We start from the raw sequence: 17,561 nt of genomic DNA, 5'->3' as shown, positions 1-17,561 counted from the left end.
ATTCTTTTAGTTGAAATAAGGAGGCAGCTCCGTTCCACTGTGTCCATAAAAGGCAGAGTTCAGAGTGAGGCTGACACACCAGGAAGGAGCACAGATTCCCATACAGCTGAGGTCATTTTTTGATTGAGTTTACTGATATTTCTGCCAACTCTAAAATGTATTTTGTCTTCGGCTCTGCTTTGTTGCAAGTTTACAACGTCTCTGTACTAATGTACGGTACTATGCCATAGTCTACAGCTCCTCCCTTTACTCAGAGGACAAAGCTAACTGTGTAACCGAACAGCATCATGACCCTCTGGTCATGTGAACCTAAAAACAACACAGGTTCACCACACTAGAACAATATGCTCTATTGAAAAAAAGAAGAGTATAGATGATGTAGTTAAGCATAACCAGCCTGAGGCAAAGCAGACTATGTTGCCGCTAAGTATCCCATCAGCAGCATTGTGCTGTTCTTTGTAACACTGAGTCTTAATCAGGCTCTCAGCAACACTGCCACACTCCATGGAGGGACTATTGCCTGTCTCCAGAGATCATTTGGTGAGTCCATTGCAACTGTGCAGTGATTCTCCATGTTTTATTTCCATACAGCTTAATTTGTTTTTCTTTAAACAAGGCAGAGAGGGACCTTCCTTCAGCCGTCTGTTTGTGTTCGTCTAGCTGAAACTCTGAAAACACTCTGAGATTCTGGACCCATAAAGTCCAAACTGTGGGGACTTGGGTGAAAGTAATAAATTATTGTTATTAAGTATGACCTAGACCTGTGTTCTGTTGCTCTTCCAGCTATGACAGTCAACTGCTGTCTAAGGAACAGGAAGCCTCCTGAGCTGAGCCCACAGCATGGCGGGTTGCTACAGCTGTGGCTGGTGTTTTATTCACAATGGAGGAGTGTAAAGCCAGCGCTGACTTTAGTTGGGAATTGGACAATTTAATATACTAAATCAAAGTGAATTGAAAATTAATGAAGACCTGTATGAACCCCCTGGCCCCCATGCTGCTTTCTGCTTGTCAGTTGTACTTTCCTTTAATCTTGGCCATGTCATCAGAAAGGTTTAAAAATCCCTCCGAACTCCTAGTGCACCCTTTTGGGTTTTGTATGAACTTGTGCTCAGCAGTTTTCTCTACAGTATCTGCCTCCAGTATGGCCCATTTAGCATCAACTGTGCTCAGTCCAGCCAGAGGATGGGCTCCACATGCTTTGCAACGCGGGGTCTGTTCTCCTAGCCCACAGGAATCTTTCTGGCAGCCTTTGAGAACTGTTGAAGGCTTTTTATTTGGGGGTGCTGGCAGTAGTAAACAGGGACTTGCTGCGTAGCTGGCAAAAATGTTGCTGCTGGTAGAGCTGTTGTGTGTTTGTTACTTGTACACCCTACAGAAAGGCTTTTCAAGCCTCTTCTGGTCTGCAGCGTGGCCTCCTCTGGTCATTATTCAGTTTCCTGCTGTAATGTTTATGCTTAGTGAATATTCAGTGTGTACAGTAGATGGAGAGCTTCCAGAGAGTTTCTCGCTATGCTTTCATTCTGTAATAAAAGAGAGCTTGAATAAGCTTGAATTTTGAAAATATATAGCGTTTGTCATTGTTTTATGCATTAATCAGCCTGGGAATGCACAGATATTTTGTCAAGTGGTTCTTTAATGTGTAAATAACCAGCCACAGTTCAGGTTAAAGTGCTCCAAAATAACAGGATATCAGTCCCTGCAGACTCATTGTCTGGTTCACTCACTGTCACTAAAGTAATGAGCTTAATAAGGTCTTGGATAATAACAACTAAACCTGTAGTGTCAGTGAACTTCATCAGTTTGCTTTGCATGTTGAACAAATTAGTTTTATGACATTTAATACATTTCCTGGTGTTATTTTTAATAGGAAGCAGGCTGTAAGCACACAGATTCAGCTCACAGCAGAGTTCGTCCCCAGAGACTTGAATGTGGAGGATGTGATCTCTGCCTCATGGAGACATCAATGGTTTGATTATATCTCCTCCCTGGAGGAAGAGCAAAAGGACAAGCCACACTCAGCTCAAAGGAGGGCTGCTTGCATCTGATTTTAATGTGTGACCTTTGTATCTCTGTTGTGTAGAGACGGACACTTTAATTCACTTTTTAGCTTTATTGAACTAACACCAGACTCCAACATAAGCACTTACTGGAGGGTAACTCAATAGGCCCTTTGTTTTCTCTCTGTGTAACATGCAAGGCAACATTGCAGGAACAGAAAATCTCTAAGGGAAGAAGAAAAAACTCAGATTTATGACATTGATTGGCCATACTGAGAGAGTGAGGGCTTAAATACCCTCAGACTCAGCTCATGTGGTAAATAGTGCATGCAGAAAGGTTGTGTCCTTTTCTACACAGCACAACACAAGACAGAAAAGAGTCAGAGTTAAATTATACCTTACGGTGAACCCCCTCCCAGCAAAATCAGCCTCAGACCATTTTGCAAAAACCAAGGAAAAGAAAATTTCGATTTATTTACTCAAAGACTCAATTAAAAAGGAGTTATTGTTTTACTGAGACATTATCCATTCATCACCTGATGAATATTATCTTCAGGAGTTGGCAATATTTGATTTTTTTAGAATGAAATTACGATCAGAATTTTATTATTTATTCTCTCTACAAAACCACAGTTTTTAAAGTAAAAAAAGCGAAACTTTTCTAACTTTCTAATGAATTTGCACAACTTTGCCAACTTGTGTCAACATGTCCAGCTGACATTTCAGAAATATGCTGCCAGTCTTAGACCCACTAAGAGTGGGTAGTAATTGAAATATTTTTCATAAATTCATCCTATTCTCACCAAAATATCTCCTTTATAAATATTTGTTGGGGATAAACTAAAGCTGGGTTTTAACATTAGCATTCGCATGTCTGACATTGTTAGATTTTATTTTTACATATCGGTATTGGTACTAACTAAAACTGGGCTGGTATTAATAACTGATGTTTATTTTAATCATTTTATTGTTTATGTTTGTGTGTCTAGAGTAGGGAGGGTGTTGGTCACATGGTGTTTGTTTGGTCATGTGACAGTGATAGCGGTGAAGTGCTTAGCTGAAGCACCCCGCCAGATGACATTAGGTTAGAAGAAGAGAAGCAGAAGCAGAGAAGCAATGTCTGGCAGAGTTATCGTTTTCTCAGGGTGTTTAAAGAGTATAATATCGGTAAATATCAGTTACTGGTGACCACTACCAGCCCAAATGTTCACATGGAAGCATCTGCATGTATCACAGAAATATACTGTGGGTAGATTACTTTAGGTTCAAATTACTTTAGGTTCAGAGCTCTCTATATGCCTGCATGTGGTTCTATAGCTACCTAAAAATAGTGCATTAAATCTTCATCTTATTGTTGTGGTTGTCTTGCCGAGTGTTATCAGATTTTATGGTGTTTGTCTAACACATTTAAGGAGCTGACATCCATCCATCCATCCATCCATCCATCCATCCATCCATCCATCCATCCATCCATCCATCCATCCATCCATCCATCCATCCATCCATCCATCCATCCATCCATCCAATCCATCCAATCCATCCATTTTCTAACACCCTTGTCCCTAGTAGGGTCGATAGGCGTGCTGGTTCCTATCTCCAGCTAACGTTCCGGGCGAGAGGCAGGCAGGGTACACCCTGGTCAGGTCGCCAGTCTGTCAAGGCAGAGCTGGTAACCAGTTAAGCCTTTTTTTTTTGTTCTAGTGGCCTGTATTTGAAAGCGCTATGACACAAAAGTAGGGTAATGAAAGAGAGGGAAGACATGCGGCAAAGTTCACCAGACCAGGAATCAAACCTGCAGGTCCGCTTCAAGGACTGTCCGCTTGGGCTGTGCTTAACCCCTGCTCCACCACAGCACCAATAACCAGTTAAACCAGACTATTCTGAATAGTGCCAGCTGTTTATTTTCTTACTATTAGTTGCTAGGCAGCCAGTAGCAGCTGGAGGAGAGGACTGCTCTTGTAGTTTTTCTCTGTTCTGAGTGAGGACACAACATCTTCAGAAATGTTGCTTGTGCAGCTGTAAAGTCCAAAGTTCAGAGACATATAACAGTTATTGTTCTTTGATGGCTGAAATATCCTTTCCTTACCTTCACTGCTGTCAGCTGCAGCACATCTGAGAAGATGCGTTGGCTGGACAAGTAGAAGTTGAGTTTTTTGAAAGCATGGTCATAATAAAAATAAAAATATATATTTTTATTTTTTATGATAGTATACTACAGTAAAGTGTTTTTTTTTTTCAAAAAATGAAAAAGGAGGAAAAACTTAACTGATACATCTGAACAAGAGCATAGAACTGCTTCACATAGAACATGTCTTACAGATGTTATTACAATTTCGAGACGACCGACACCGATGCTGTTACTGCTGTTTCTAACTCATTCTGCTGCTTGTGGGCTCAATGTTGGCGCACAAGACGTAACCGACAGAATCCGGTTAAAGGATTTTCAAAATAAAAGATCATCCAGACTCAACACATAAAACGGAAGTATTTAATTACTTCTTGCACGCCCCGGTACCAATTGGTCCACGGACCGGTACCGGTCCGCGGCCCGGGGTTTGGGGACCACTGCCTTAAGTGATTCGAAATGCTAAAGTTTCTTAAGTTTTCTTTAAGAAGCTGAAGATCATAAACTAATGACCTTTGACCCAAGTGTTAGAAACCTTTTGAGAACTAGAGACAAACAGATTTTCCTTTATCATTTACATTTGAACCAGTTGCTAATAAGCAGGTGTTCACAGCAAACTCAGTTAAAGCATATTCAGCATATGTTTGGAGAAGCCAGGCTGGTATTTCTATCCAACTCATCTAACTTTTAGAAACAGCAATATCGTTTTTCAGGATCTCTTACAAAGCAGCTGGTAGGTTTGAGATAAGGAGATCCTAACCTCAAACAATCATCAGCATAGGGACAGTCAAACCTTTTATTCCATTCTGAGTGCTTCTGACTGATGCATATCACTGTTTCAATGCTGGGAAAAGTCCTAGAAAGGAAAGAGATATGAAGAAATCTATCTCACCTAGCTGTTCATTTACTGTGGCACCAACTTAGAAATCCATGGATATAGAGAGGCGAGATAGAAGAGAGAAGTGAAGTGGCAAAGTCTGAGGGGATTTGTGGAAATGGGAGATAAAAGTCATTCAGATTATGTATATATATAGTTAAGGTTGAAATGATCTCTGCCCCTCAGAATATTTAGGTCTAAAAATAATTTTCCTGAAATGAAGAAGTTTGTTTCTGATTTGGAATGATGCAGGTAGCTCTCAAGAAGGTAAGACAGAATTATACTAATTCTGTTTTCATGTTTTGGAAAGATAATGTAATAAATACCTTTATCAATAGCAAATGGAAAACCTTTACTGGGATTGTAGCAATCAAACCTTTTTTATCGCTTTTAAGAAGTTATTTCAGTGTCAGTGTATTCTGTAAACAAACAAATATACCAAGAGATTTTGGAGAAAATGACTGCCCAAGGGTGTGCACGCCAGATGACATCATCAGAGCGTCGTCCACAGCTCCCATGCGCTCATGGATCACCCACATTCCCACATTCCTGCCTGGATTCACCCCACTTAGTGAGGACCACACTGCCAATGCGTACTGCAGCTATAATCTCTGGATGGCTTTCATAAAATTATGTTTTTTTAAATTTTTTTTACATATTTGTTAAAACTGTCAGCAGATTATTTGTATCATGCTACAATATGATACAGATAATCTGGGAAAAGAAAGAGATCTCTGATCTCCTCCTGATTTTACGTTCACGAGGTCAGTCAACCTCGTGCTAAATGTGCTGATGGCAGAGAAGCAACTATGCCATCAGATGGTAAAAACGGAAAACTGTTTTCCCAACGTTATTGGTGGCCATACTAACTAGCCATAGCATTCACAACAGGCTCTCCTCATGGGGAGAGGCTGTATCGCAGCAGAGACCAATGAGAGCGTAGGGGGGAGCTGTTTGAGCATGGGAATGATTGCCAGCACTAATCACTCCTGGCTGTGATTGGTTGTTTTTAGTTAGCACTCAGAGAAGACAGAGGAGCTTGATTCTTCCACATATAATCTGTGTCATACCCACAACAGAACATAGTGACAGTTTCAACAAATATTTGAAGAAATGTTTTTATTTAAAAAAAATTTTTTATAAAAGTGAGACTATGGAGAAGGGGCATTAGTTTTGAATAAGACACTATGGGCATCACATCTTCCTGTTAGGAAATGTACTGCTGATTTATGGTCTTCTTCATTTAAAAAAAAAAAATTTTTAAACAGTTGAAGGATTTTGAAACTCTGGGCTGCCAGGATTTTTAAACTTGAACAAGACACTCATTACTTCTAGCAATCTTTTAAAACATTGTGCTATCATTTTTCTTTTCTATCTTTCCAGTTATAAAGTCCTCCTTCTCTACTCTTTTAAAAGTATGATACCTCATTTTGTTAAAACTGCCTCTAACTCTTGGTATATTTGTAATTTCTAATTTGTAATTGGTATATAGTATTTTTGTAAATTCTTTATCATGATTTTTTTATGAAGAGTAAGTTAGAGATGGAGTGCTTTTTTAAATAAGATATCCTCTGAAGTGAATGTGAGTGCAGTTCTCCTTGGAATAGTTAAGCAATCATCTTGCTTGTAAGAAAGAAAGGTGCTTTAGGGAATAGCCATAACTCAATAGCACAATAGAACATCTCCAAGCAGTACTCTACTTACACATGTTGAGAGTGTGAGTGATGCACTGTGTGGTTTGCTTTTTATATCTTGACATGAACTGGAATTGAGCAATGGAAGCTTAAGTAAGTATTCCATTACACTGCAAAAACACAAAATCTTACCAAGTAGTTTTAGCTTAGTTTCTAGTGCAAATATCTTAGTACGCTTAAAATAAGACAAAACTAACATATAAGTAACTTTTCAACAAAATATAGAGGCTTGTTTTAAGTCAGTAATTCCTTAATATTGACAAAACTGTACTTGCTCTATTTGACAGATTATTTCACTTATAGCATGGAAAATTTTTTCGTTATAAGTGAAATAATCTGCCAGTAGAACTAATACATGTTCATCAATATAAAGGACACAATTTGTTGGCATACCTGGTAAAATGTGTAAAAAGTCATAAAGGTAGTTTATTTATTTATTTATTGCAGTAGTTTAACCTTGAAAATTTCACAAAAATCACACTATTGCATGTCTGCTTTTTGTTTCTGAATGTCATAAGAAAATAAAGTTCGATCATCACCTTACAGTAGCTATGTTGACGTGCAAATTCTTTGATTAGATTAAAATGTATTCTGATGAGATAATCCAAATGTATCAGTCATAGGGGCACAAAGTTAATCTGATCATGACCTGTGCTTAGATGCACCAGGCATTATTCAGAATAGAAGCTCTGACTTGCAGATTTGTAAAATTTCATTAAAAACATAAAAGAAAAAGTTGTACTTTTGTCTGTGATGAATCTATAAACCTTCAAACACAACAGTGTGTTTGTTCTGTGTCTTCTGAGTGCCCAGAATGGACCTGCAGCAGGTTCTAATACCAACAGCAACCCATGCTGGAGGAAATAAACATTCTTCAAAGTTGTGACCCTAACAGACCAATCAAAATGTGACTGCATGAAGTATGTGGGCTCAGCCTTGGAAAAGAAGAGCATCATTCAGGAAACATTGCAAAATCAAAGCATACTTGCTAATGTTCTTTAAAAAACTAATGCTAGAAAATAATTTGTATTAAGATGCCATTGTTTTTGTGATTGTTTGAAGCCAAAATCTGTTTTTGTTCCTATTTTTGTCTTTTCAACTCCATGTCCCCCTAATTGTGCTAAAACATACCTTCCACTCAGACTGACTTCTGCACGGAAAGGGTGCCAAGTACAGCTGGGTCTGCATGATATGGAGCAGGAGTAACTCTGTCAGTGCAAAGATATCAGAAGCCATCTGTTTTCAGAAAGGTTAACAGTGCAAGCAAGGGCAGTTTTAAATTGGATAAAATATCTGATTGGCTTCCTAAGTGGTTAGAATCTACTTCATCTCTTCCTCCTGAGCCCACTCCATGCTGCTCATTTCTCTACAAGGTAACAAATTTGCCATGTACAGTATTATTCTTCCTCCCCTTACCCACACTTTTTCTACTATATTCCACACTTTATATTTCAGCCATGGGGTCACTTGACAGATATAGATGCCTTTTATTGTATTTTTCTTCTCTGCAACCCTCCCTGATAGCTGCTTGGGTGACTGCTGGGAGTGAGCGCAAATCCTCCAGCTTTATCTGTTGGCTGGCAGAGGTCCCCTAAGGATCACAGAGCAAGGAACAGTATGAGCGAAAAAACACAATATATGAAGTGTGGAGAAGGACAGGTGATGGTGCTTTAATGACTAAACTGGAAACTCTCACCACCCCGAACTCTTCACTCTGCTAATGAAAGGCCATAATTTGCATAGTCAATCAGTCCTTTGACGCTTTAACTCTCTACTTTGATAAAAGTTACTTTGTAACTACTTTTATCAAAGTAGTTACAAAATTATCAAATTTTGTAATTACTTTGATAAAATTGATGTTTTATCAAAGTATACATTTAAAAAAGGAGACATGATTTGTTCCTTATTTTGAAAACATATTATTATATTAGTTGAAAATGGTCTCAAAATTACAATAATATTGTTTCTTTCTATAATTTCTGGAGCAATTTATCGTCCAGGAAAATGTATTATTGTGACAGGCCTAATTACAACAGAGGGTTGTTCAAACACATACTGGAGAGAGCATTAAGTGAAGTTATAATGTGGTTTCATGGTTTCATAGTGAACCAGTGAAGAACCATTTCAGACACCAGCCCTGGTTTACCACTGGAGCCTCTTCAGTGGTAAGGCTCCAAACTAGATGTGCTTTAAGCTCTTAAATGTTGACTTTGTGTCACATGAAATTTGTGACCTGATTTCATGAATTCTAGCACTGAACAAACATTTGGGTTCTATCAATGAACCCAAATGATCTTTTTCTTTCTGTCATAACTAAAGGGACAATTTAATTATTTTGCACCCCATGTAATCTAGAGAGGTTGGGCTTGCAAAACATGGCCTGTAGTAGTGCTTCCCAATCATAATTCTCAGAACTGTTTACTTTCTATCAATAGAGCTGCTTTAGTGGTTGAATTACCCCATTGGCATGTCATCAAGTAAAAGTATTTTGGAGCTTAGAATATCTGAAAACACAGGAGGCTGTAAGTGCTGAGAACCAAGACTAAATGTATCATTTTTTGATGAAAGTTTAGCTATTTTGGATAACAGTTAAACCCCTTTTATACGTGAACGTTAATTCCTGTTACTTATGACCTTGTTTAGGTCAGGTTTTTTCCACCCTCTGTTTTAAAAACATTCGGTTTATTGATTGATGACCATTAATCATCCTGCATACAAAAGAATGGACTAGAATAAGAAAAAACTCTTGGGTGTCATCGGGGTCTATTTTATTTTCGGTTGTTTTTGTTTTTCCTGTTGTTGTGTTTATTGCTTATAATCATAGGAAATTATTATTATCATTATTGTTATTATTATTATTATTATCAAATGCATTCTTAAACATATGCAATGGAAAACCGGTTCATATAAATTTGAATACAATAACTTAAACTTACTTTCTGTCTGATGGTGTTTTATTCACACACACAGGCTCTTCAGCTGAACATACTTCTGACTTCCTACTCTATTACCATATTTGGCCGTAGTCAGGTGCTGAGCCTTAACTAGTGTTACACTTTCACTTCTTCTACTTCTTTCAACTTCACCTTTGCACTTTTCTATGTTCTCCACCTGCTCCCTATTATCACCACAGACTACAATGTCCTCTGCAAACATCTGGCCCATGGAGCATCCTGTCTGACCTTGTCTGACAGCTTATCAATTACCATTGCAAATAAGAAGGGGCTCTGAATTTATTACTGATAGAACCTCATCCTTACCTGAAACCCCCAATGACTCCTACTGCTCACCTCATCAATGGCATTCTGGACTCATGTAGTACCACAGTTTCTCTATCCTGTGCTTTTTCTAGGTTCACAAAGACAAAGTGAAGCTTGGTGTTTTCTGTACCACTCTGCTAGAACTCTGAGAGCAAAAGTTTAATCTGTTGTATAATTTCTGGGCATGAAACCAAACTGCTGCTCACTGATCTTAGCCTCACTTTAACAACTCCTTGCACTTCATTATGTGGCTCATCAACTTTATCCCTCTGTAATTACTAGAACTCTGTACATCCCTCTGGTCTTGAAAATCATACCAGCATGCTCCTCCCCCAATCACTCAACTTTGTCTTACTCTCCAGAACTCTGTCGAACTAGCTGGTCCAAAACACCACTGTGCTCTCTACGAGGCACCCCATAACTATACAATTGTGTAATTTGGCCAAATATCTTTCCACATTTAATGCTCTTTAGAGCAGCATCTAGCTCCATCCTTACTAATTTTCCTTCCTTCCTCTTCTTTCATTTTCCATCCCCTCCGGCCTCCTCTCTCTCTCATTTTTCTCATTCTTCAGCTGCCCAAATTCTTCTTCCTTTTTCTAACGCTTTAGCTTTTATCAGCCTGACCTGCAGCCAGTACCTCTCTAGCTTATAGTGAGGGATAGATCATTTTCACCTTACTTATTGTCTGACCTCTCACATTGCTCTTTAGAAGCCTTCTTCTTCTGAAGAGCAGAAGGCTTTGCTGCTGCTTTCTTTGCTACCTTCGTTCTTTGAATACTTTCCAGCACCCCATCATTCCACTCCAGCTTTCCTTGTCTTCTTTCCTCTGATATGAACTTCCTTCACTCACTTTCCTCCCAGTTTGTCTCACCTCTTTAGCCATCCTTTCTCAGTCCTGTTGTAGCGATCCACTACCCTTCCTCAGCTCCGACCTGAATTTTTTGCAACCTTTCTTCTCCAGTTCCAACTTTCTAATCCTCAGGCCTGCCTGTGCTCTATTCCTCTTTCACTTTCATCCTTCACACTACCCCTCTATGCTAATTTGCATGACTCTCTCTGTACTACTTTGTGATCCTTAACCTCTTTCATGTGGCATTTCCTGCAAAGGATATTGTTCACCTGTTTGACTCTATGTTCCTGCGTCTTCTTAAAATATATGTTGATCACCTTCATTTCCATCCTCTTTGCAAAATCCATAACCATCTGTTCCTCTGACATCAGACCTGTTGGATTTTTTTATTTTTTTTCTTACTGTAGTCATTTTTTCATCTATTAGAAGAAACAATAATGGAATAGGGGTCACCCATTTCTGAAAAGGCTTCATGTATTTAGTCAAGTTTAATGAATGAATGCAATCAATGGATGCTTTTCACTAAAGACAAAGGATGATTGTGGTTCTATGGATTGCAAAATTAAAATGAAAGCAAATAACACGACTAATAAAATACAATGTAAATATTTTTTCAGAAAAATTGAAAGTATATGCATCAAACATCTGGGCTGGGGGGAGGGTGTCATAGGACCCCGTTCCTATGAACAACCCTATGGGTCCTCAGAGGACAGCACAGTGCATAAAAATCATGCACTGTGGCTGATTTTTATGAATAAGACAGGTGTTGACATTTGGCTCTTACTCACGTGGTTCCCAAATCCCATTGTTGTTTATCTTCAGTTTTGGTGTACAGTGTGAGTCCGTGCTCTTCTAATTGCCTCAGTGCAACTGTTCTAACCAGGTAAATTGCGGCACAGAGCAGAAGTGATTTGTTAACTCAGATGTTGGATATCACGTCTGCCTGGTGTTTATTACACCCCAGAGCCACAGTGAGTCGCAGTAGATCATTTAAGGGGAGCAGCCTGATGGAGAACCTCATCCCATCCAGCCTCTAATGTGTATGCTGAAGCTATTAGCCAGTCTGAATGTTTTCTTCAGAAAGAAGGCCGCACTGGCATTCTCCAGATCTGTGTCGTTTGTTGGTTTTGGCTATAAGTGAATATTGAAAGGAGATGTTTTCTTGGCCACATTGTAGGCTCTTCCCATGGGCACTCGTCTAAACCAGTAAAAAGAAATGAAATCAGAAGGTTTAAAACATACACAGAAATTCAAACGTGAGACATTTCAGCGTAGGTGTAAAGTAAATGTAACACCTTTTGTATACAGAGTTTCACTTCTTCTGTTTTTTTTTTAACATTTCTGAGAGCTCACTGAAAACCATTAAAATCATTTCATGTAAGCTCGAGTGGAGTGAGTGGGCACTGTTACTCTGGCTTTACGTTAAGATGGAAGCTTTGTGGGTGGAGAGTCGATCATTGTTGGAGCTGAAGTGCACTCACAGATGCACAAAATCATCTATTTACTTTGCAACCCATACATGTTTTAATGCTGTACACATAACACATAGATGAAAGTGTTTCTTATCAAAGTGGTTCATACCAGTAATTTCAGTGAACTGAAAAAAACCCCTCCAGTCAGTTTTTGAGAACCTTTTGAGTTTTCTGTGGATGAGTCTAAAACAACACCCCCATTGGATTAAGTAACGACATTACTGTCCAAGGGCTGGACATTATATCCAACTCCAGATGTATTTTGACAACTCCTTTTAAAATGTATAACAAATATTTTGTGTTGTGCTATAATCTAATTTGAATGAGTTTCCTTTTTGGTTTTTGAAGCCTTAACTGTCGCTTCTCACCAGATTTTGTCTCTAAATTACAAAGTAAATCATTGTAGAGTAACAAGCTTCAGTTAATAAACCTCATTTGAAATGCACATAGAGTTGAGCTCATTGTCAATGTTCATGTGATAATAATGTTGCTCAAATGAGTCCTTTACAAGCTCATAGCATTATCGGGCATTTATTTATATATTTCAAAGATAATCTGTCAGGATTTCCTGTTAGAGTTGACTGACTGAATTTATGGTCTTATAATGGTTGATCATATAGTGTTCCATCTTTCCTTCCCACCGATGGATAAAGTTTTTTTTTTCTGACATTGCATCGGAATTCTGCTGTTGCTTTATAATATAATGTAATGATTAGCAATTTGTATTGCTGTATTTTTATGAGACTTTTTGTCTTAAGGAGTTAACTTTTTGCTCTCTGTATAAAATGCTATGATAAATAAATTTAAAAAAGCATCAAATCACAAACAAAATAGCCAGTTCCTAAAGGTTAGCATGTTAGAAAGGTTAGCATCATGAGCCACCTTAGACATATGTATTCACCCCTCCTTTCCCCTGTTCCACTCAATTTATTGTTTTTCCCTTTTCCTTTTCAGAAATCTCCAAATGTCACAGAAATGTTTCCGTTTTGTGCCTGCAGCCATCGTAGGCCAACTGCTGCTGACATTTCCTGTATTTCTTTCAGTGCTATCAACGATTAATGGTGACCTTTGCCTGTGTGGCTGAAAACAGGTGATCTTCCCCAATCTGGAGAAATAAAGCTATCAGTGTCAGAATTTAAAAAGTCAATTTAGAGCAATCCACCCTTCGTATCCTTTTGTAGTAACCAAATGTTTTATGTATTCATATCAGGCCAAAGCCGTTGTGAAGGCCCATATTGCACAAAGCATGCTAAAACAACAGAAGACTTAATGGTTTATTGTATTGGATGGGGGTAGTGTCATTGGTTGTTTTTAGTTGTACATATGACCAGAACATGGAGGAAGCCTGTGATGGCATCCATGCTGCCCACTATTGTTAAAGCACTTTGATGGATGTACTTGGTGTCATGAATTGGAGTTGCATGGGTCAACCATGCGGCTAGACCAGGGGTGGGCAATCCTGGTCCTCGAGGGCCGGTGTCCTGCAACTCATAGATGTCTCCCTGGTCCAACACACTTGAATCCAATAGTTGAATCACCTCCTAAGTGCAGTCAAGTTCCCCAGAGTTCTGCTAATGACCTCATTATTTGACTCAGGTGTGTTGAAGTAGAGATGCATCTAAAAGTTGCAGGAGACTGGCCCTCGAGGCCTGGAGTTGCCCACCCCTGGGCTAGACCCATGGTTGAGGTGCAAAAATTATGGTTTTAATGATAATAAACGAGGTGTACAGAAGTTCAGGCAGCACAGGTGAGCAATCAGACACTGGTAGCACTGGTAACATGACTGGAACACGACATGCGACAATGACATCTAGACTTGACAGGGAACAAGAGACACAAGTGGGTGTAAATACACAGGAAAGGTAATCAGGGGAAACAAGGGACAGCTGGGGGCAATCAAGGGGAAGACATGACAACACAGTAATTAATTAATAGAGAGAAAACGAAATCCTCACAGTATGCCCTCTTAAGGGCGGCTACCAGACGCCCAAAAGAAAAAGTCCAAAACCAAAAGCAAACCAACCAGGGTGGATGGAGGGGCGCCGAATGGAGGGCAAGAGTCCAAAGAAAAACACCACAAAAACAAACAAAACAAACTCAGTCCCAAACCAAAACGGTCAGGGCGGGGCCTGCTGCAAAGAGTCTGGAAGACGGCAGTGACAAAGACCCAGTGCTCCAGCTGTCTGCACAGGTATGTGCTCAGGCTCTGGGAGGCCAGGCTCTGGCGGCTCGGGGAACTTAGCTGCAGTCTGAGCACTGGGAAGCTTGGAGGGGCTAGCTGCAGGCTGACCACTGGGGAACTTGGACGGAACACTGGGAAACTCGCTGGTAGACTCAGGAGGAGCTCTGGGGGAGCTCAGACGGAGTAGATGGCCCACTTACTGGGGCTGGAGCTGCGACTGATCCTCGAGATGGAGGGGAGCTGTGGAGGAGGATGGAGAGCGGACATTCCTATGTCCAGCTTCGGTGGTGGTGGTTTGCCGATTATCAAAGCAAAAGCTGCCTGACAATGCAGCTCGCCTCCTCCATCAACTCCGACTTGTTGGAGTTGATGGAGGAGGCAAGCCCTATTGTATTTGATAGCACAGAGCCTGGTCGCCTCCTCCATCAAGTTGGAGTTGATGGAGGAGGCGACCAGGCTCTGCAGGACTGGTCGGGACAAGAAGATCAGTCCCGCAGAGCTATGATACATTGTGTGGCTACCTCAAGTCATCTCTGGGCAGAACAGGGTTGAGCCACTGTATCTATGAACTCTCTTACAATAAAATGAAGAGGTGTGAGTTCCTCTGGGTTCATTCTGTTGAAGTTTCTTTTTCCTTTTACTTGCCGTGAACCTCACGTATCTGGTCGGGTCCTATTGTCATGATTTGGAGTTATAGGTGAGGATTGACGCGGCTGGACCCATGGTTGAGGTGCAAAAATTATGGTTTTAATGATAATAAACAAGGTGTACAGAAGTCCAGGCAGCACAGGTGAGCAATGAGACAAGGAACTCAGACACTGGTAGCACTGGAAACAAGACATAGAACATGACATGCGACAATGACATCTAAGACAAGGACCCGACAGGTAACAAGAGACACAGGTGGGTGTAAATACACAGGGAAGGTAATCAGGTGAAACAAGAGACAGCTGGGAGCAATCAAGGGGAAGACATGACAACACAGGAACTAATTAATACAGAGAAAACGAAATCCTCACACTTGGGAGGCTCTTAACCCCATTAGATGCTGCCTGACGGGTAAATGGTAAAGAGAGCTGAGAGCTTAAGTGATCTGACATCAGAATGGATCAGATATGATTTTAATTCACTGATCAACTCTATTTATTTTTTTGTTTCAATATTGATTATTTGTAATGGATTGTCCCATCCATAAATGCATAAACACGCATTTTGTATGTTGCTAATTTATTTATGGAGAATTATGTAAAAACAAAGAACTCAAACCTACATTACCTATGCTACATCACACACTACTCACCTTCTTAAATTAATAATTAATTTGGATAAAAACAATTTATTTCAGTAACTTAATTTGCTAAGTGAAACTAGTCACATATAATGTAGAATGTTTCTAAGTCTTTATTTCTGATAATTATGGGGATTTCCTGCTTATAGCTGATAAAAATTAGTAGGATTAGAAAATTAAATCAGACCAATTAAATTAATTTTTTTTTAATACAGAAATGTGGGCCTAATGAAAAGTATGTGTAATACCTGATTAAAGGTTATTTTCATTTCATTTCATATTTTCAAAACTTGCTATTAATCTGACAATACATTAGAATGTGCCTCATCGGAGCACGTTCTAATCTATTAACTATGACTGTAGGATTCATAGAAGCCAATGACAACTTGTAGTTTTCAGTTTGAGGACAGAGAAGAAACAATTACCATCTAGCTCGTCTTCTTTACTGCTTTAAAGCTTGTCGGGTTTATTTGACTGCCAGGACTACACATGGCAGAGTGCTGCTTTGAGAGCAGTCACAATAATAACACTTTATGCATCTACTTCGAACATAAATGGAGAAAAATTTTTCAATAAAAACCTTTTAAAGTGCCCTGAATTAAATAAAGTTACCACAATTTACAGCGTCCTCTATGCTAATAAAAACGCAGTCTGAATTCTGGGTACATTGTGTGTTCAGCCTGCACTGCTACTGTACTGACAGCATTTCATACAGGGGACATTGTGAGGGTTTTGGTGAGACTGAAGAATTAATAAATATGAAAAGTTCTGCCATTTTTAATATTAGTTACATTGTTGTTGAAGTTGAACTGTTAATCAGTTTAATTTTTCCTGTGGTACCAATTGACTATATTCTGTGTTTTGTTTTGAATATACCCTTTTTAATATATACCTACATGTGTGTTTGTTAGTTTATGTTTGTTTTGCTTGTTTGTTCTGTTTGGTTATTTGATTTCTATTGATGTTATTTGTTCTATTTTTTTTTTTTAAAAAAGGAAGAAAAAAGATTGAGGTACTGTGTTCTTTATGTCTCAAGAAGAACGACATATTTCTAAAATGTTAATTATTCTTGACAAAAGTTTAAATGGTTCAAAGTGGTAGAATAAGATTAGAAATGCTCGTTGCCTTACGCAATGGTGTGTTATGGTTTTTCTTTAAGAACTATGCTTTCAGCAGCTAACATCTCTGCAAACCCCACAAATGCTGGACACCAACTGTTTAGACTTTTACCTTCAGGATGGGCTATAGATCACTATTTGGGTGTGTCTGATGAACACAATGAACACCTTAGAGCTTAGAGTCTGAGTGGTAGATACTCTACTGTAAAATACACACGCACACACACACGGCCACACACATACATATATATATACCCCTTGTCCCTAGTGGGGTCGGGAGGGATGCTGATGCCTATCTCCAGCTAACGTTCCAGGCGAGAGGCGGGGTACACCCTGGACAGGTATATATATATATATATATATATATATATATATATAAAGTCGTTGTTGCAACACCCCTTCCCCCTTCTCTCTCTACTCTCCCACTCTCTACTTCCTCTTCTGAGAGGGGAGATGTGCTACCAGCTCTCTGTCTAACGGGTGAATTGAGTTTCCTAAATCTGCTGGGATTTACCCTGTCCAGAACTAAAGTAAACTCTGTTTAAGCTGGCATCGAGAAAAGATGCCTGGTTTCTGACGGCCTCCATCCAGGTGTCCCACCCTTCTTCCCCCTGTGAATTAGCCAGACTGAGCAGCCTGCAGCCAACTAGTTTCACAGAACACACTTGTTAACGGTCGCTCTTTCTCTTTATTAC

General features: G+C 39.4%; 1 protein-coding gene across 1 annotated transcript in view; it reads left to right on the top strand.

The window, feature by feature from the left end:
* adam19a (ADAM metallopeptidase domain 19a) overlaps window positions 1-17,561 on the top strand; it is a 155,880-nt gene that overhangs the window by 883 nt on the left and 137,436 nt on the right. The window lies entirely within an intron of this gene.

Source organism: Xiphophorus hellerii, chromosome 14 (genome assembly GCF_003331165.1).
Source record: "Xiphophorus hellerii strain 12219 chromosome 14, Xiphophorus_hellerii-4.1, whole genome shotgun sequence".
NCBI classification, from domain to species: Eukaryota; Metazoa; Chordata; class Actinopteri; order Cyprinodontiformes; family Poeciliidae; genus Xiphophorus; species Xiphophorus hellerii.
Note: the sequence above shows the minus strand (reverse complement) of the source record. Positions and strands in the feature narration are given on the sequence as shown.